We start from the raw sequence: 22,432 nt of genomic DNA on the forward strand, positions 1-22,432 counted from the left end.
TTGAAATTCAAGCCTTCTTTGATTTGACGGTATGTAACGTCGTCACCTCACTGCATTTCCTTCATGGCTTCTTTTACATATTGTCCAGCAGTATTCTTAAGTTATTTGAAAATCTTGTTATCTGTTTCTTCTAGCGCATCAGTGAAATAATCAAATGTCTCTATCCAAGCAGTCCATCTGTTGCCAATATTTTTTACTTTTGGTGGTATTGAGTGAAGGTGGTAGTTTCAGGAAGGCAGGGGCATTGTAACCATTTATTGGTTTGGCTGACACTGAGAGGAGAGTTCTCTCTGACACTGTCTGCTGTTCGCTAGGACCCGCTGCTGTGCTAGCCTCTGGGTCATCTTGGACAGTCTGTGGAATCTTGGCACACCTCTTGGTCTCCAATGGAACCCTTAACTTTCCTGGAGACTTTTGGAGTTGTTCTGAGCTGCTTCGGGTATGTACAGCTCCATAAGCACAACCCGGCACTTCTTCTCTGGCCACTTCACTCAACCCCTTCATATGATGATTCTTTTTGATCGGTACTGGTAAGCAGATGACCGTTTCTTGTGTCTAAATCGCTTTACTTTTAGGCATCTCTTTGTACTATGTGACACCTGGTTGATCTTTGCCTCGCAGCACTTTTGATTGCAGTGTTATCTTGCAATTTGCTGTAACTATTTGCTGCTCTTTCAAAACATGGTTGCATCCGCCTCTAACGTTATCACTCCATATGATATACAGCTCTAGGTTGCGTAGTTGTGTGGTACCTCTCCTTACAGCCTCTCCAGCAGGTTCATGGACAAAGATGCTTAGAGTTCTCAGTGAAGCTTTCATTATCTTTACATTCTTCACACTAGCTATAGTTGCACTTTGACTCCACATATGCCAAACGCCGATTCTGCCCTTAGACTGAGGCACACGTGCCACACTTTGAGTAGTTTGCTGGACCACGACAAACTCTCTTGGAGAGCAATGTCATTCTTCTGGTTACTTATCCCCTATCTCATCATCAGTTGGAGTGTCCTCCCCAGCCTGGGTATCCACTATGACTACGCCACACAAAGAGCTTGGTTTAGCTGTGTGTAACCGCAAACTCAACATTCCAAACATGTATTTCACTACGCTCTAACTCTCAAGTCACAGCTCTAGGGTGACACTACTGTTGTGAACTATCTAGGACCCTATTTAAATATTCCCGATTCATGCCCTTATGTGGCTATAACAAAACATATCCTTATAAAGGCATAAGAACCATATCCATATTTAGTCATAGCCAATGCAGTCCAAATACGGCAAAGCTACTCCCATAGACTCCTAGAAAGTACAACGCGTTCTTTAAACAAACCAAGCCTCCAGCAGCCCAGGAAATCCCACTGCTTTTGTTTTGATTTGAACAAGAACTCCTGGAGTCCAGAAAGAACTGTAAGTTCTTAGTGACGTCTTATGTCCAACCTTACGTCAAACTCGGCACCTTCCAGGTATAAATATACCAACGTTGCCTTAAGCAAACAGACGGTGGTTTGGAGCAGAGCGGCTATCTACTTGCCCGACGCCCAGCTGATGCGAGAGCCGAAGGAAGCCGACCCTCCCAATTGACGCACTGAGAGAGATGCTGTCTTTTCTCTTGCCGAGAAATCCAGCTCCAGTGTTTCCAGTCACCCTTGCGGGTTGCTGGGAAATCGAGTCCCGAGAACGAGATACAAGACCTCCTTCATTCTATAACCAAGGTACGGAGCTGATTAGATCCTTAAGAGAATTCTTGATGCAGATTCTTGGCGAAAACTAACTTATCTTAAACTGCAGCTCACTTACTCCTTCCCACGTACTAGGCTTAGGTTAGGTACACCGGGGTAGGCGTATCTTAGAAGCGCCAGTTGAGTACGTTTAGTCAATGATTTTATGTATGTATATATTTTATCCGTTTTAAGTATCATATGGCTCAGAAACCATATAAATGCTTTTACAGTATTATTTCATAATACTCCTTTTACTGTACGCACTTTACTTTATAACAAGTATTGCAATTGTGGCAATTCACTTCTCTTGCACGAGAAAGAGGACTGCTCAATAAATAACACCTTTTATTGAAAACTCCTGTCTCTCTATTTCTCTGCACTCTGGTGAAACTAAGCATGCACGATTGACTGAGTGAAATAGCTGTCTATTGTTTTCACACGACTCTGGAGATATACTCCTTATTCTGGAGGGAGAAAAGTTGTCATGTTTATGCGGTTGTCAGAAACTAATCCCTTCTTGTCTAATCAGGAAAGTTAACTCCTTCCTGTTCATTCGAGAAAGTTTCTAGTGACCTCTGAGCTAGCTGGCATACCTAATTAAGTTTAACATATTCAGTAGAGACCTAGATGACCTCAGTCCTACGTCTAAACTATTGTTTGTGTTATTCCAATGCGCAGAGCCTATTGGGAATATAGGAACTACACTACATGGCGCCCAACGTTTGGTAAGGCGATAATCTAACGCAAGACACTAGAGAGACCCATTTTTTCCCGTAAAAACTCCAAAAGACGTCTGGAGTAGGTGAAAGGTTAATATCCGCTGGAACTTAGTAGGATGAGAATCCTATGTATTAGTTTTTGGTTTAGTCAACGTTGAAGGATACAGTGTTGCAAAATATTGTGCACCTAATCTTTGTTTCCTTGAAACTTGCTCTGCAAACAAAACTTTCTGTCAGTAAAAATGGTGGAAAGTGACGATGAAAGAGAGAAAGCTAGAATAGCAGCTCAACTTTTAGCGGATGACACAAGTCTCCAAAATGATGACCCGAATGTTATAATCATTCCGGTAAACGTAAGAAGAACTATAACTCTTAAACTTATAGAAAATGGACTATCACCAAGAGGTGATACAGTCATATTTGTGGTAGAGGCCCATGAATATCGGCAGACAGAGGTATTCTATTCATGGATACATTTTCCAGCAGCACACGCTGTGACACAAGATTTCCACTATTACAAAATAGAGGAATCTCCGGATGAATATGCTCCTTTCGAGGACGTTGAAATCCCACTAACATACCAAGAGCACCTGCTCTGGTTTAATGGCGCCCTAAAACATCAAAATCACATCACCAGGCTTGGGCCACTAGGTAGACCAGGAGCCACATGGCCGGTTCTAGCCAGCTATACACCACACCCTGACATTAAAAAAATGTCAGACCGAGAACTTTTAGCTCAGCTAAAACAACTAATTAAAATACATAGACAATTGGTACAATATGTCATGCGGACTTCAACAGTCCAACCAGCAATAAGAATTCCACAATACACCCCTCAACAGGGGAACACAAATAAAATCACACCACAGAATATGCAATCAGCCATTGGCAAAATACCCGCAAAACGGGAACAAATTCCATTCTGGTTAGCTCAAAAAATCACTCAAATAGAGGCAGTATTTCCTGATACTACACCTAATGAGAAACACAGAATTCTGACTATCTGCCTTCCAATGGGGATCGCACCACATGTGGAGGACTGTGACACTTGGGGCACAGTCTTTGCTTCATATACACAAAAACACATGGTGTTCCGTCTATGGCGGTTATACCAGACGTACTAAGACAGATTAAAAATGAATACGGTCCAGAACCTGCTTTAACTCTAGGTATGAAATTACTGAAAGACTTTAAGCAGGTCTCAGCTATATTACTTGCAAACATAAAAGGAGAAGCAGCAACTGTGGCCATCCGCCAGAAATTGAAAGAAACAACCTTTTGAACTTGCCAGAATCATAGAAAAATCCTATGAAGAATTAGGTAGAGATAGTTTGGGTGGGAATCCAATAAAACCCCAACTAATTGAAAATCCTGAAAAAACCTTTATTAAAAATAATCTCAATACTCCAAAAAGAGGTGGGAGGGTAATAAACAAACTACTCCCAGAGAAAAACAGTTTCAGTCCAGGGGAAGGTCTCCTCAACGACGAGATAGATCTCCAGAACGAGGAGGCAAGTCTCCCAACAGGGAGCCCTCTGAGAAAAGATACAACCTTAGAGATAGGGATAAATTAAGAAAACCTGATAGATATCAAGATATTAATACACGTCCCACTCAATCTTTTTCAGACTTCCTCACAGAACTCGGAAAGAAGAGGACGGTCAGAACACAAGGAAGAGCACGTCAAGTCCAAAGACAAGGAACCTGCTCATCAAAGTAAAAAATTACAATTTCCAAAAAAGAAGGTAGCCAGTATTAAAATAAAACATGCAGAGGATTTTGAGGACACAACTGGAAAACGGGGAGTGGGCCCAGACAGTGCTAGATAGTGCAGCAGAAGTGACCATAGCTCGCAAGATCTTGATGAATCTTCTGGAGACAGTGGACACGAATGAATACATTCGAGTGGAAACTGCAGACACCAGAGTTAGCAAACCTCATAAATTATATGAAATAAGATTACGTATAGAGGGGACAAAACTAGGAAAATAAAGGGTTTCTTTTGGGATAACCTTTCGAAAGGCTATGATATCCTTCTAGCAGAAAAAGACTGACCACCAGAGTTTGTCAGGGAGTGCCCACATGGCGAAGAAATGATTATGCCTCCCTTCTCAAATCAAATTCCAATTCATAAAAAATACACATTTGCGAGAAAATGGGCAGTGGCCCAAGCTCCTGCATTATATAAAAATCATGTAGGATGGGATGAGGATTCTCCTCACCATAAAATTCAGTTAAAAAATCAACCGACTGCACAGAGGCAGTATCCTGTTAAACAAGAAGCTTAAAAGCAAGTCAGGGAGATCTTAGATCAACTTGAATATAAGGGGGTGATTGAAACATGCACTTCACAAATGAACAATCCTTTGTTTCCTGTCTCCAAGCCAGACGATTCATTTCGTCTAGTTTTGGACTACAGATACCTAAACTCTTGCTGCAAAACATTTGCAGTACAAAACTCACACAGTGCAGCACTAATGAATAACATTGTGCGCAAAAAATATAAAACGACATTAGATATCTCAAATGGTTTCTTTTGCCAAAACATTGCACCAGAAAACAGGTATTTGACCGCTTTCTCCTGTATGGGGGCACAAAAACAATTCTGTTGTCTCCCACAGGGATTCAAGAATAGCCCAGGATTATTCTCAGCCAGGTAACAGTGTTACTACAAATGTATGATGATGAGGCATTATCTTATGTCGAGGACATCTATCTTACAGACGACGACCTGGAGACACACTTGAAAAGAGTGAACACCATCATACTTGGGTTCGCATCTGAGGGTTATAAATTCAACTTTAAGAAGTCACGAATTGCCCATCTAACTGTCCTGTTTTTAGGATATGAATTATCAAGTGAAGGCAAAAGCCTAGCAGACAACTTCTTAGAGAAGTGTGCAGTACTCCAAGCTCCAAAAACGCTGAAGAACTTACAATCAATTCTAGGTTTCCTGAATTTCGGAAGAACATACATTCTAAATTATGCAGAGAGGGTTAAACCTCTCTACGAATTAATAAAACCTGATTTCAAACCAATTAATTGGACTCAGAAACATACAGAAATTTTACGAACATTACAAACAGACATGTTAACTAAAACAAAACTTAAACACGCGCAAACAAACGCAACCTTGTAATCCGAGTCATCCCAGGAAGATGCGGATTCACATACCTGACCTCCAATGAGGGAGAAACGGTACCAATAGCTTATAAATCACACTTGTACACACAAGCTGAAATGAAATTCAGTTCTACTGAAAATTTTTTGACTGCGGTTCAAACTGCTGTAGCAAAAGAAAGAGCCCAAGCTCAAGGCAAAAGCATATCTGTTTTAACAGCAGTATCAGCCCTTGAGGCAGTAACGAGACCACGCATTCCAAATGCAGAGGCATTAGATACAAAATTGATACAATGGGAAAGTTCTCTTACTACAGAAGACGTGAAACACGCTTTTGATCCAAAAATGAAAAGACTAGAAGATCTAGAATACGAAAGTGAATGTCCTCTGTCAATCGAAATTCTGCCTCTCGAACAATACACCTGTGTAATATACACGGACAGATTTGCACAACACTACGTTGTGGATAAACAAATTTACAATGCAGCATGCGCGATTGTTAAAGGTCGCTGGCGCTTAGGTAAATTCAGACCGATGGTCACCAAAACTGAATCAATCAGAAACTGTACAGCTCAGCGAGCTAAAATAAGATATTTAAAGCTCGAAAATGCCGATCGCGAATTCCCCACACTAATAGTGTGTGATTCGCATAACTGCGTCCAGTCTTACAATAATGACATACAGACATGGATCAAAAACGGTTACAAAGATGAGACTGGTGCCACAATAAAGCATAAAAAACTTTGGGAACAAGTAGTTCTTTTGCAGAAAGAACTACAAAAGACTCACGTGATACATACACTGAGTCATCAACGTGATGGCGTTCACGTTGCAGGGAATTCATTGGCTCACAGAGCCACAGAGGCAGCTGTCAAACCGGCTTCCATAGCTACAAAAAAGCATACTAAAAAACATATAGACGGTGAAATGCTACTAGCAGTAAAAGCCTCAATGGAAGGCAACATGCGGCGTTACCTCTAAATTATCCACTCGGAAATAAATACATAATTGATGCAAACTCCGTTCCTTTTGCTCAAAACCCTGGAGTGGGGGATAGAGTAATTCCAAACACAAACCGGAGGGTTTACTTGATTCAAGAAGCACACATGGGAATGGGTCTGAGGCACCAAGAGATCTTGAAATCTCTAATAGAATTACAATCACAATACTGATTGCAGTGGTGAACCAGACGAGGCACCAGCCCGGATACCTTTATTAGAAAGCATTAGGCTATCTATACGCAAAAATCCAGATGGAAAAGGCGATCCCATAATTATTAAGACGAGATTCAGTTAGATGAGGCCCCAGCGCTCAGCTGACGCCAGAACTGTTATAAAAGATTTGCAAGTCTTTATCGGCACATACGCAATTGGCATGCTACATTCTGACCAGGGTCCTGCGTTTAGCTCTCGAGCTTACAAGGAGGCCATGGCCAGCATGGGCATTGCATTGCTGTACTCTAGTCCATTCCATCCCGAGGGAAATGCGGTAGTGGAGAGAAAAAACCGGGACATAAAGCAATCTATAACGGCGAGGGTATTAGGTTCGGGTGATGGGTGGGTCAAACATCTAACAAGTGTCCAACGTAGTCTTAATAATCTGCCAAGAAGTTCTCTAAGAGGTGTCACTCCATACAAACTTTTGTTCGGTACTAGAATGATAATCCAGGACTTAGATTGTCAGACTTCAGTGGTGAAAGAAAAATCCTTTGATATCAAAGATCGTTTGGCTGTTTTACAGGACTTAAATGAAACAAGAAGAAGTCTAAGTAACACAAAGCTAAAGCCAACAGCCACTGAAGAAAAACCACCTGTCCCAGCAAGACCTGTCTGGATTCCAAAGATTGGGGATCTGGTCAGAGAAAAGATCGCGGTAAAGAAGGAATTTGGGCCTTCTTACAGAAAAGCAGTACCTGTCTTAGCTGTCAGCAGAACAAGATCAGTAGTACTACCGCCCCTTGCTGGTAAAAAGGAGAACAGAGTTGTATCAATCGACCTGGTAAAACCACAATCATGTGGCCAATAATAAGTAGTAGGCCCAGTGGACTCCCAAGAAGTAGCAGAAGATCAAACCTTGCTACAATCCAAGAGGTTCAAACTGAGAGACTAATCACATTTGATAAACCTGCAGTGAATAAAAAAGGACTATGCAACAAAGCCGTTGAACTTGTGCCTCTTGAAACCCAAATTGCAAAAGTACGTCAAGAAACACGAGTCTACAATGATGTAGCCTCTGAACATACATATCCAAAGACAAATGAAAATCCGGAAGCAATTCCAAAAATTGACAGAACTGCATCTGGCTACTTCATCAATTTTGATGAATTTTCTGATGATCCAAGTGAACATGAAGAAACGCCAGCAACGAAAACTATCAAAGCAAAAATTATAGAACTTTTTCATCAACTAAAAGAAACATATCTGATTTCACCATGGATTGAATTATGGATTGTGTTAAGTGTACGTTTCCTCCTACTATGGCTCATTTTTGTTTTAATTTTGGGAAAATTCGTTGAAGGAAAATATAGTACAATGGACACAGCATGTCAGAACATCAACTTGGCCCTAAAGCCTCAAAGATCTTCTCACATTGAAAAAAGAGAACTGTCATCAGTAAACATCACAGCCAATCCTATACCTGGGGGTATAGCATGGGACAAAACGGATTACGGAATCTATGGCCCGGTTGAGCTCTTGAAATATCTACACCAGTTCAAGGTTTCATTAAGTGACTTTGTGACACCAAGTACTTTCTCTGATGATTGGGACTTTGAAAATATTAATAATATGATGTCAGATTTAGAAATGTCAGCAAAATTCACAGAACATGACTATTTGCAGGGTTCATTGAACTATGAAGAAATGCATTGTTATAATCATTATGGTCATCACTATTTGCATAAATCTGCTAATCCTAGAAATGTTTTTACTTATAATCAATGGGAACATTGTCCAACACCGCCAAAAGGCAGTTCAAAAACATTTTATGAGAAATTTCCATACTTCTCAGGGTTTAACAACACAGATCCAGAAACGTTTTATTTTAAAATGTTAAATAAGACAGGAATGAAAAACATGTTGACAAATACTAAATTGATTTATTCTGAAAAATGTAATGAAAAAATGTCTACATTTGGTTTAGAATTTTGGAAAAATAATATTGAAACAAAAACCATCTGGGGTACAAAAGACTGGCAGGTACAAGGTTTAGAATCATTATTTGAATGACACCATTCAACAAACAACCTGTCTTGGTTTAGCCAGGATAAAAGACTTTACCAAACCATCTATTCCAAAGCCCATACCTGATAGTAATAGCACTACAGATGTGGAGATAGACGTATCCCATATGTTACACCAAAACAGAACAAATCCTGATTGGAGAAAATGGTTGATCTGGCCCACAGACACTAATAACTGTCAAGATAGATTCCTGAACAAAACACAGGGGTTCAAACAGACCAGGCCAGACCCAAGATATTCCCAGTGACAACATCCAGGAATAGTTACAACATACAGTGTAGGGAAACTATGCCTCAATTGGCTACAGAGATCTACACTGCAGGAAATTAAGCAACACTTAACTTTACTTAAAGAAGGTGCTGACTTGCGAGATTTCATATTGGGACCTCGCAAACAGCGTCAAAAACATTTCATATACGCCGGTATATACGCAGCTTACAACGAGGCTTGGAAAGTAATGCAAATTGAAACTGCTGAAAAAATACGAGAAATTGATCGTATAAATTTGGAAAAATCACTGTCTTTAGTGGACAATGGGTTAACGACTCTGTCCGCCAGAATTTATTCACTGGACAGCATTGTATCATCTGCTATTGATATAAGAGAGCAGGACTTGCTAATGTTACAACATGGCCAGTCCCAATTATGTTCTATTGTACAGCTAGGCTGGACGTTACAAAATCTGCGTTCAGGTCACGTGCCATGGCGTCTAATCAACAAAATGTCATTATTTTCTATCTTTAACCTTACAGATAAAAAAATCAGTTTGGCACAAAAAGGAGCAGACTATACAATTCTGAGCATTGAAAAACTTGAGAGATTACCATTGACAATGTCAGAGAGACCTGTCATTGAATGGATAATACATGGTACAATTACAATTCTGATAACAACTTTTCAGTTTCAATATTGCCAAAAGTATATACCAGCGGGCCTGTATGAAAGGTTGGGTAAAGGATACATCAAATCAACCTGGAAATTACCTTATGCACATAAATGTTATATTGAAGGGAAAAAAGAGGTATTTCTTAGTGGTAATAACTGTAAAAATGCACTAAGCGGTACACTTCTGTGTCAAGGTATTAAATTGCATGGAGCCTGCGAAGGTTCATCAAATAACCTTTCATGTCACCTGCGTGGTACTCCTGCAACACAGATAGAGCCTTTTTTCAGACAGCTTTCCAACGGCAGCTACGTTGTAATAAATGACCGCAGCTGTTGTGGCATGGTGCCAGGAAAAGCATATCTCGTAACCGTTACTTCCAGGGTCATTTGCTGTATGCAAGTATTGTATCCAAACAGCAATCCAGACAAGGAGGCAACATTATGGCCTGTGAATATCTCTTCTATTCGAATTGATACTTTAAGCAGAATGAAGTCTATTCTTTTTTTTAATTTTTTTTTTTAAAAAAAGACCTTTTTTGTGCATTCAAATAAAACACAGCTTATGGCCTACAACCCCATTGGCCGGCCGCGACGTTTGTGGTAGCTCTCTAATGTCTCCGGTGAAATACACAGCCATTTAGCCGACAACCCTGGGGCCCGGCGGCGTAATAATATCTATTGTACACAGTAGCATTCAAATCACTATTCGGATAAGTCAAAGGTCTAGTTTTTTAATTTTATAATTAACTTGCAACTTAGGTTCAAGATAGCAAACTTTTACGCTGGTTGTCACCATGCCCTTGATAACACACAGTTTGACACACAAGTGCATGAATACTGGGGTGTTGGATATTCTGTGTCAAGTGAAGCCTCACAATGTTCCCTACCTCAATTATTCCCCTTCTATCCTCTGTCTAATCCCCCTCCCCCTCTTCGTCTGAGCTGACACTTTCATCTTCTGGTAACGGGTCGCATATATCCCCTCTGTAGGCATTCCACGCAGACCAAATTCTATTCCATTTACGGGGACATGCTCTGAGCCCATACACCGCCCGCTTTGTAAACATAAGCGTGTCCATGTTTCTGCACCACTGTGACACTGTGGGAAGGTCAGGTGCGCCCCATCTCTGAGCAATGTCCCGTTTCGCTACCATTATGGCTAGTGTGCCCCATATGTGGCCATATCTAGACAAGTCTGTCGGTCCCATATATTTAATAAACATTTGCGTGGTTCTGGTACCAGGGAAACACTAAGAGCCTGCGACAGAGTACGCATCACGTGACGCCAGTATTCAGCTATGAGTGGGCAATCCTAGAGTGTGTGGAGCAGCATACCCTCTTCGCCACAACCACGAAGGCAATACAGGTGCTGTGCTCTATGTAATTTGTGGAGCATGGGCCTAGTATAATATATACGGTGTAAGATCTTAAGTTGCACTAACCTAAATTTGGCCGAGATTCCCACCTCCCTCGGGGATGCCAGAGCCTCATTCCATTCCGAGTCATCTATCTCTCCAATCTCTTCTGTCCATCGTTCTCTCAATTTCAGTGTAGGGTCTGGTAGGTTGTTGAGTAGTTCCGATATGTAAGTGAAGTTGCGCTGTGTTGTATGTAGTCAGTGAGTAGTCTGTCTTCCAGTGGTGAGGATTCCAGAACGTCGGTGTCTGCCGGTGTTGCTTGGAGTAATGCATGTCTGATTTGCACGTATCTGTAAATTTCGTTTGGTCCCAGGTCATATTGTTGTAGGAGCTTGGTGAATGGAATCACCATACCCCTGTCCCATAGGTCTCCCACCGTGGATATGCCGATGTTGTCTCACTGTGTAAACCCTTTACTCTGACGCAGACGCCACAGCGCTCTAGTGTCCCAGAGTGGTGTGAGTTTAGTGATCTTTGCTCTCCAGCCCAGTTTCCCCTGCGCTGTGTGCCACAGCGTGGCCGTGTGTCTCGTGGGTCCTATCAGCTTCGACACCTGGTGTTTGTTGTAAAGAACGGCCAGCATGTTGTCTGTTCCTAATTGTGCCCTGTCTGCCCTATAGGCTGGTTCTTCCTGTGACGCGTGTACCCACTGGTTAACTATCTTGAGCTGTGAGGCCCAGTAATATAGTTGCAGGTTCGGCAACGCAATGCCCCCCTCGTACCAGCTTCTGTTCAGTTTGATATGTGCGATGCGTGCCGGTCTGTTATTCCATAGTAAATTAGAGACTAACGCTGTGATCTGTTGGAAATATCGCGGTGGAACCTGATAAGGGGTATTCTCTAGGGCGTATAAGAATCTGGGAACTGCCCTCATTTTATAGAGAGCAGCTCGGCCGAGCAGGGTCAACGGCAAGGCCGCCCAATGTTTTACGTTGGCACGCAGTCGCTCCAGGGGAGGTTTTAGATTTTTCTCGAAAAATTCCGCTGTACTATTAGTGATGTATATGCCTAGGAATATGAAGGAGTCCGAAGTTATCATTAGCGAACAATCCGCCGTCAGCGAGGGCTGCGGCCCACTCAGAACATATATCACCGATTTCGACCAGTTTAAGGTGTAAACAGACGTGTGCCCATGTGTGTCACAGAGTGCTAGAAGTGCTGGGATGCCCCATGTCTGGGTCTGTTAAATAGATTAACATGTCGTCCGCATAGAGCGATACTCGGTCTTCCCAGCCTTCACGCCAACCAATTCCTTTCAGTAGCGGCGTCGATCTACGCAGTATCGCCAGTGACTCCAGCACCAAGGCAAAGAGCAATGGGGACAGGGAGCAACCCTGTCGGGTGCCCCTCGCCAATGGAAATGCTTGTGATATGTGCCCATTAGCGGTCACTTGCGCCACCGGGTTAGTGTATAAAAGGCGGATCCAGGCAATGTATTTGAGGCCAAATCTCATATGTGATAGAACTGCGAATAGATACTCCCATTCCACCATGTCGAATGCCATTTTGGCATCTAAAGAGAGTATTGCCGCCGATTCCGACAATGAAGGAGCGCGCGCCATGATACAATGCACCCGCCTGAGATTTAGTGCTTCTGTTAGGCATAAAGCCCGATTGATCAGGGTGAATCAGAAGGGGGAGATGGGTCATTAGTCTAGTAGCCAGTAATTTAGCGAGAATTTTAGCTTCTGCATTGAGAAGGGAGATTGGACGATACGATGAACAGTCTGCCGGGGGTTTACCGGGTTTCGGTATGGCCACGATCGTTGCAGTGCGTTGCTCCAGCGGGAGTTCTGCCTTCTCTAAACTCTCATTATACATTGTTAACAATGGTCTACTGAGCTTGTCGGACATTAACTTGTACCACTCTATGGGGATCCCGTTCGGGCCCTGGGCTTTCCCTGATTGTATTGCCGTGATCGCCCGTTGTATTTCTTCTACTGTCAAATCTGCCTCCAGCTCCAGAACCGCTTCTGGCGGGAGCGTCGGCAATGTTATGTGACTTAGGGAGTCTACCGCCGCCTGTTCTGTAATCTCCCTCTCTGGGGTATAAACTGCTTTGAAATGGTCCGCTAATATGTTTACTATATCCTCTGGGTGTGAGCGCAGCTGTCCCTCCCGGTCATGCAAGTGTTGTATGCCTCTGGTACTCCCTCCCCTCTTGTCCAGCCATGCCAGCATTTTCCCTGCCTTGTCGCCAATGTCATAGATTCTATGGGCCGTATTATTGATATCGTCAACGACTTGCGTTGTGAGATGGTCTTGATATTGCTGCTGACATAGTTTCAGCGCGTGTGCGGAGTCTGGTGTGGGGTCCGTCATGTGTGCAGCATTCGCTGAGTGGAGTGCTAGTTCTAATTTTGAGAGTTCCTGCCGGCACAAGTGTTTGTGTCCCGAAATGGTAGCAATTGCCTGTCCTCGCAAGACTGTTTTATAAGCTTCCCATAAGGTTGAGGGAGAGTCTACCGATGATTTGTTCTCAGTAAAGTAATGGGTGGTTGTTATCCGAAGCTCCTTTCTTATTTTAGGGACCGTGAAATATGTGGGGTATATGGGGTAAACCCGTTTTCGTGTCTTTTCCCAACTGGAGAGGGTCACTACCACTGGAGAGTGATCGGATATGCCCCTGGGTAACATATCAATGGTGTCGATGCAGCTCATTACATTGCCTAGCCCCAGGAAATAGTCTATTCAAGATAGACTATTATGGACTGATGAATGGTATGTGTATTGTTTCGCTGTGGGGTGTTTGTATCTCCAGACGTCTGCTAGACCTATCACTTTCAGAAATCCCGAGAGTCTGTAGGGTCCGGGTGTACGTGTCCGTATGGGAAATGAGTCTAGTGTCGGATCTATCATGGAATTGAAGTCCCCCCAATGATAGTGTCTCCCTGCGGGAGAGCCAATAAAAATTCTCCCAGTGCTGGCAGCGCAGTCGAGTGGAGGGCTGGCGGTATGTAGACTGACACTATATTCAGAAGTCGGCCTTCCCATTGGATCGCCGCAAAACGACCCTGGTCATCTATCTTGTATTGTAGGACAATGAAAGGCGAGGTCTTTTTAACCAGTATACCTGTCCCTCTTGAGCCAGAGGTGAATTCTGAGTGTGCTATCATTTTATAGCCCCGTTTATCAAGCGCTCAGCACACCTTTCCCCGTAAGGTGTGACTCTTGGAGCAGAACCAGTGATGGGCCCTGTCGCTTACTTGCTCTTAACACCAGCCCTCTCTTAATTTTGTCTCCTAGGCCTCGCACATTCCAAGTGAGTAATTTGAGAGGGGGGGCTGTACTGTGGTGCGTCATGCCGTCAAGGGCGGCGGGTTGTGAGTGGTCTGACATAAGGTAGTGTTGTGAGTGCTCCCTGCCTTTGTGTCGAGTTCAATGTGACACATCTGCCGCTCCATTGAGATGTGTGTGTGCTCTCCTTGACATAGTGCGTTTCAACGTGTGGATCGTGAACCAAAACAATTAAACTTCCCCCCCCAAACCCCCTCCCTGCCTCCCTGCTTAGCGGACATAGAACCGCCCGCCACCCCAACTTTGCAGAGTGCTCTACCCTTCCCCAACCCATTGTACTTGCTTGCGGGGGTTTGGAGTCTCATGCAGCGGCGGCCATGTCCGTCCCTTTCAGCTTCCCCCGCTGTGGAGTTCAAGGGCAGCCTGTTCACTACAGGAGAAGATTTTCTTCCGAGCTATAGAGTTGTGGGCCTCATTATTCTTGCTGTTGTCTGCCGTCTGCCGTCTTCCGACCCCGCCTCCGATGTCTGCTCCAGATGTCCCGATCTTGACGCCTGAGTCTCTGTGGGCGTTCCCCCACGTTGATTCCGCTGTCCCTTGTTGTTGCGGTGAGGCGCCCCCACTTGTCGCCAGCCCTCCAGCCAGTCCTGAGCCGCCTCAGGTGTATCGAAGAACCACACCCGCCCGTCAGCCATGACACACAGTTTTGCCGAGAACAGCATGGAATACGGAAGTTCTTTTGCTTGTAGCGCTTCTTGACCTCAAGGAAGGTTTTCCGGCGTCGGGCAACTTCAGCCGTGTAGTCTGGGAAAAAGGCCAGCGTTGAGTTTTGGATCTTGATGGGTGGTGAAACTCTTGCCGCTTGAAGTATCGCATCTCTATCCCTGAAATTGAACAAGCGGGCCAATACTGGGCGTGGTGCAGCGCCTGGCTTCGGAGTTCCCCCGGGCACCCTATGTGCTCTCTCTACCGAAAAAAATTGTGACAGGCCTTTGGGCTGCAATTTAGTCTTTATTAGCTCTTCTACATAAAGGTTCATTGTTCTCTTGCCTTCTGATTCTGGTATTCCAATAATGCGCACATTGTTCCGCCTCGAACGCCCTTCCTGATCATCCAGCTTCTCCTGCAGTTTTCTTGTCACTGCTTCCATCCGTTACATGGCCTGTTGTAGCTCCGAGGTGTCTTCCACTATGGATTTTGCGACCACTTCAACCTGTGCCACCCGTTCAGACATCTTGTGAAAATCTGCCTGCAGTAGATTCACGTCTGTGGATATTGACCCCACCGTCGCCTGTACATTGGATAACGTCTTCATGATGTCCTCCAGCGTCACCTTCTTGGTTCCATCAGTGTCCTGACCTTTTCCCGTGGCGGTGCGCCCCTCCGTTTGAGGTGGCTTGTGCTTGTCATAAGCATATTTGTCCGGTTTTGACTCCAGTTTTGACTGCCTCGATGTGTTTCGAGGGCCTCTGCTCGCCATGGCGGTTATATCCACTGATAAGACTGTCCTTTCCACTCCACGCTTACGCCCCTGGTGAGCGGCGTTACACGGATGTAGTCTGTGACGGGGCAATGTTACGGCAGTCTCAGGGCCACCGGGGGGTCACTGCCACGTGGCTGTCACAGGGGGGAGCCCCCGCTATTAAGAAATTGCTGCTGACGAGTGTAGGCTGGTCTATGCAGCCAGTTAGCACCTTCCGTGTGTCCCTCCGTCACCGTGCCCCGCTGTATGAGCCCTGCGGTGTTGTAGGGTGAGTGCTATCGGATTCACCTATACTTCACTCCCATGGGGGGGGGTGCGATTGACTGCCTCCGCTTGCCTCAGGATCAACGTTATGGTGGCTTGACTCACCACTTGCGGTGTCCAGTGTTCGGCCCTCCGCCAGTTGCGGTACTCTGCCCACTCCTTCCCCTACACTGCTCATGTGCAGGATTTGTTTCCCCGTCCCTCAGGGTCAGTGGTATAGTGCCGTTATTCACCACTTGCGGGGTCTGGTGTTCATCACTCCGTTATTTGCGGCCGGCTCCTCTCCACACACTGTTCAGGTGCAGGATCCTCTTCTGACTCCAATGCTCGACTGCCCCCCTTCTGATTGCAGTTATGCGGGCAATGGGCGCCAGGGCGAGTGGCACAACGAATATCAGTGGCGCCCGGTCACGCAGCTGTTTTATGGAGGCAATCGGGTAACCCTCAATGTTACGGTGATCTCCCCCCCACCAGGGTGGCAGCTTCTCGCTTTTCTCAGGGAGCGTGCACTCAGTGCACATTATACTGCGGGGAGCGTTCTGTTGGTCCGACTGCTCTCTGCGTCGGTGCCCTCCGGGATTGCAGCCGTGTTCCGCCCTATCTGGAGCTTGAACCACGGTGCCGATGACGTCTTCTTACCGCTCGCCCCACTCTCAACAGGTCCGCTGGTGGGTTTGTATTTGAGGTCTCCGGAGGTTGGGCCTTCTTCCGGTATCCGCGTCCGCCCTATCCTCACTTCCGCCCGGTCACTGGAGCACTGGAGATCTGTGCCGTTCACTGTACGACAGGCCTCAGGTTAGCTCCGCTGTATCTGCGTCTCCCGGGGTCGGTCGCATGCCGGAATTGGACCGGATGGTGCAGGCCGCTTCCTCCTCTCGGGATCCGCCACTGGGGTCAGACTTGTGTCAGATAATTGATCAGATGGCTCAAAAACACTGTTTCGCTTGCAGAGCTCCTACATTAAGCAGCCGCCATGCTTGGCTGCTAGCCACGCCCCCCAAGTCTATTCTTTTATAAAAAACTGTGCCTTTAACCTCGTCCAAAGAGACGTATGATCTGCAAGTTGCAAGGACAGCGGCAGAGATACATTCCCTATTATTGACAAATTGCCCCGTACATTTCGTAGAAATGTTAAGCCAAATCTTAAACATGTCAGATACCAGTGGCATCGCACATGTATTTAAGACCATTTTTTCGGGACTGTTAGCACCCTTTGAAACAGTTCTGGACATCTTCCCGAATTTTGTGCATTCGATCTTCGGCGGACTGCCTCTTCTTTTGGGACTCATAGCAGGAATTCTATTTTTGTTCCTTCTGCTCCGATATGGCAAGTCAAGCCCCAGACAAAACTCAGGCTACAATGGAGGAGACAATCGTGGCTATACGATACCGAGAACGGATCACTAAAGTCCTCGTCTTTGCCCGGCTAAGAGATCTGAGTACTACCTGGTTTCTTTCATTCAGACCAATCTGGCAAGATTGCATCTTACCTGTGTTTCGATGTCTGCTATGCGGAGAAGAATGCGTGTTGGACGTCTGTCTTACACTACCATCAGCAGTACCTATGGATATCGATACTACTTTGCTTGGTTCGATAACGGCTCATGCAACGTGTTGTCCCCAGCGGCTACCTATTCTGATGACGGCATTCGTTGAGACTTCACCATTACAATTAGGTGGCGGTGAAGTACGAGATGAAAGCAGCACCACACAGGTACAACCTTCTGTGAGCATTGCTGATCAAGACATCGATGATGGCAATGATTCTCACATATGCACAATTGCAGCTTTTTCTAACTTGGTCGAACTTTCACCGACTGTTGTAGACCAATTTTTCTCAAGCCTGTCTGATATGATGTTCTCTCCTAACAACGAGAATAACTTTTAAAACAATGAGCACACAGCGTTCCCTGAACTCTGAATTCGGCCTTCAGTTTTTGATAAACAACACTACTGAAAACAATTGAAACAATTTTTTCCCCTGAAAGAGAAATTATTTTTCCATTCCCAAAATATTTACCTTTTTTCTGGCACACAGTACTCTGCTTAAAGTAGAACTATTCTTAGAGAACAGAACTTCTATTTTGAAACCCTAGAGACAATATTTTGATTCAGCCTCTAGCACATGTGCAGTATTCTATAAATATGTGATGAAATGGTCTCGACCTTCTTTTCTATATTAAGAGCCATTTCATAAATGTAATTTTCGCAATTCATTCAGCCAATATTTATGTATGCATTATCTGAATGATACCACTGCTTGAAAAGCGTACAGTACAAATACTCATTTTTTGTGTATATACCATATACCATTTCAAATGCATTTTATGTATTTTGGGGTGGGTTGGAAAACACATGCATCGTTATATGTTTAGTATTGCTTAGTATTTAGTAATGATGGACATTATACATGGAGTGGGTGTTGTGAACGTATCTAGGACCCTATTTAAATATTCCCGATTCATGCCCTTATGTGGTTATAACAAAACATATCCTTATAAAGGCATGAGAATCATATTCATATTTAGTCATAGCCAATGCAGTCCAAATACGGCAAGGCTACTCCCATAGACTCCTAGAAAGTACAACGCGTTCTTTAAACAAACCAAGCCTCCAGCAGCCCGGGAAATCCCCCTGCTTTTGTTTTGATTTGAACAAGAACTCCTGGAGTCCAGAAAGAACTGTAAGTTCTTAGTGACATCTTATGTCCAACCTTACGTCAAACTCGGCACCGTCCAGGTATAAATATACCAACGTTGCCTTAAGCAAACACACGGTGGTTTGGAGCAGAGCGGCTGTCTACTTGCCCGATGCCCAGCTGATGCGAGAGCCGAAAGAAGCTGACTCTCCGAATTGACGCACTGAGAGAGACGCTGTCTATTCTCTTGCCGAGAAATCCAGCTCCAGTATTTCCAGTCACCTTTGCGGGTTGCTGGGAAATCGAGTCCGAGAACGAGATACAAGTCCTCCTTCATTCTATAACCAAGGTACGGAGCTGATTAGATCCTTAAGAGAATTCTTGAGGCAGATTCTTGGCGAAAACTAACTTAACTTAAACTGCAGCTCACTTACTCTTTCCCACGTACTAGGCTTAGGTTAGGTACACCGGGGTAGGCGTATCATAGAAGCACCAGTTGAGTACGTTTAGTCAATTATTTTATGTATGTATATATTTTATCCGTTTTAAGTATCATATGGCTCAGAAACCATATAAATGCTTTTACAGTATTATGTCATAATACTCCTTTTACTGTACGCACTTTACTTTATGACAAGTATTGCAATTGTGGCAATTCACTTCTCTTGCACGAGAAAGAGGACTGCTCAATAAATAACACCTTTTATTGAAAACGCCCATCTCTCTATTTCTCTGCACTCTGGTGACTAAGCATGCACGATCGACTGAGTGAAATAGCTGTCTATTGTTTTCACACAACTCTGGAGATATACTCCTTATTCTGGAGGGAGCAAAGTTGTCATGTTTATGCGGTTGTCAGAAACTAATCCCTTCTTGTCTAATCAGGAAAATTAACTCCTTCCTGTTCATTCGAGAAAGTTTCTAGTGACCTCTGAGCTAGCTGGCAGACCTAATTAAGTGTAACATATTCAGTAGAGACCTAGATGACCTCAGTCCTACGTCTAAACTATTGTTTGTGTTATTCCAATGCACAGAGCCTATTGGGAATATAGGAACTACACTACACTACACCTTATTTCCTCCCAAAGCTACCAACACAAGGATCAGGATGGGGCCTATTGATAATGTAGTTGCAGCTGCCAGTTGATAGACTTGCTTTCCTTCCATTAACGATTTAAACACCAAGGTACTGACAAATATTAATGCTGGCCCATTTCAAGTCTGAAACTTTATTTTCTAAAATGATACCTCTGTCAGTTTGAATGCACCTGTTCTTTTCCTGTTAAATGTATCCAGTGTGACAATATTTATAGTCAATTCTTGCCAATTTGTAGTGTCTGCTTACTGACTGCAATTACTCATACGCTTGTAATTTTTTTAAACATCGTTTTTATTGCAGAACCAAATCGTGCATACAACATACAGTTAAGGGTAGTACACCACTGCAGCAATAATACGAAGTATTCGCTCGAGCTAAACGTGTACACAGCCGATAAGCCCGCAACCTGAAGGTCGGGCGGCGTCATCTCGTTTTACATTCTTCGTATCTACCCCTGAACTCTTGCATTCCATTTGCGAGGATATCCATGGTCTGTTTTTATATTTTCATCCCCCCCCCTCCCCCTAATCCTAACTCCCATCCCGCCCAGGGTCCCAACATTCCCTCCCTCCACCCCCCCTCCCTGTGCCTGCGCCTGCGCCTGGATTTCCAAGTAGCATACATCTTGGTGTTTGCAAGGAGGGATGTGTTATTTGCTAAGAGTGTGTACCTGGAATGCTGGTGGGATCTTCCGTTTCTGAGTCGGTGTGCCCCCCTTCCTCCTCTCCCGTCCCGTCCCGGAGCGCCTGCACTAGCACCTCCCATGATGTCGCCCTTTCGAGCGCCTTTTCGTCTGTAGTGCACCTGTCTAGTTGGTACCTCAAGGTGCTTTCGCTTGCTGCCCATCTAAGGCATTCGTTATACCACCGCTTGTATGTGGGACCCTTCCTGGATTTCCAGTTCTTAGTGATTTCACGCTTGGCTAGAATTAATCCCATGTCTATAAACTGGCTAGTTGTCTTATTCTTGGGTGTGTGAGGAAACCAGTGCAACACTCCTACCGCTTTAGTGTACTGCAATTCCCTGTCAGTAGCGTTATTCAGTGCCTCCCCGATCTCCCACCAGTAATCCCGCAGTTGCGGGCAATCCCACAGCATGTGCCCCAGATCCGCCCCTGCAGTGCTGCATCTCGGGCAAGCCGCATTCTCCAGACCAAAGTATTTTCCCAGTTTCCCCGGGGTGAGGTACGCCCTATGGAGGATGTAAAAGTGTATCAGTTGAAATCTGGCATTTCTTGTGCTCTTCCTCGCTCGCCGTAGTAGTTGTGCCTAGGTGGTGTCAGCAATCTCCATCTGGAGATCCAATTCCCAGTTAGCCTTCAGTGCAGTGAGTGGTTGTAGAGTTTCCCGTAACATTCGAGAATAGAGGCAGGTTACTGCCTTATAGGTGCCAGCTGCCATCATCGTGTACTGGCAGGCCATAGACACAGCAGGCTCCTGTAGCCCCTCTCCCCAATGTTCCCGCATGGCTCTAGTCACAGCAGCATGCAGCAGGTAGTCCCCTCTAGGCAGATCAAAGCGTTCCTGCAGTGTCTGGAACGGGAGCAACACCCCATCCTCGTATAGATCACCCAACATCTGCAAACCCATTTCCTCCCAGCCCTGCAGTCGCGACCAGTCTCCACCGCGGGGAAGGGCTGTCACCATGCCCAACGGAATCTCCGGTGCGTACATTCGGCGAACCCCTGCTCTCCGCCGCGCCCGATTCCGGCACAGCCTGAACGTCTGCTCCTCCAGGGAGAGGTCTCTGACGAAGAGCTTCTGGTGCAGGGCAATATAAGCGAGCACATGTCGTGGGGTACCCCCGTCTCTATTCGGTTCTGGGCCTCGATACACCATTGCCACTTCCTGTGTGGAGGCCTGTAGTTGAGCCGCCAGGTAGTAGCACTCAAAATCTGGCACTGCCATGCCCCCCTCATCCTTAGGTCGTAGCAAAGTGTCAAGCGCTATCCTGCGTCTACCCGCTCCCCACAAAAAGGCTATCACCAGTGTCCTCAATTGTCGGAAGATAGAGCTCGGTGTCCACACCGGCAACGTGCGGAAGAAGTAGAGCAGCCGCGGAAGCGCTATCATCTTTAGCAGGGAGATACGGCCTGTCACCGAGAGCGGAAGAGTGGCCCAAAAGGCCATGCTGCCCTTCAACGCGTTGATACAGCGGCCCACCTTGCCCTCCAACATGTCCGCTGCCGAGTGGTATATATGCACTCCTAGATAATGTAAACAGCTAGGCTCCCATTTGAGTATTCGGAGATTAGCAGGCCGTTCCCCCCCCCCTTCGCAGCGGAAACAAGCAGGATTTGGACCAGTTAACCTTCAAGCTCGACTGCCTACCGAAAATCCAGAGAAGCCGCTTTGCCTCCTCTAGCTCCTCGTCCGCATCTGCCAAGAACAGTAATAGGTCGTCTGCGTATAGTGAGATGACCTGCGGCGCTCCCCTATAAACTAAGCCCTTGTAATAGCACCTCGATCGGGCCTCTGCCGCAAAATGTTCCATCGCCAATGCAAACAGCAAAGGCGATAGCGAGCACCCCTGTCTGGTTCCACAGCCCACTCGATACTGATTCGAGATTAGGGATCCTATCCTGACCCTCGCCGTGGCCGCCGTGT

The sequence above is a fragment of the Lissotriton helveticus genome, chromosome 7 (assembly GCF_964261635.1).
Source record: "Lissotriton helveticus chromosome 7, aLisHel1.1, whole genome shotgun sequence".
NCBI classification, from domain to species: domain Eukaryota; kingdom Metazoa; phylum Chordata; class Amphibia; order Caudata; family Salamandridae; genus Lissotriton; species Lissotriton helveticus.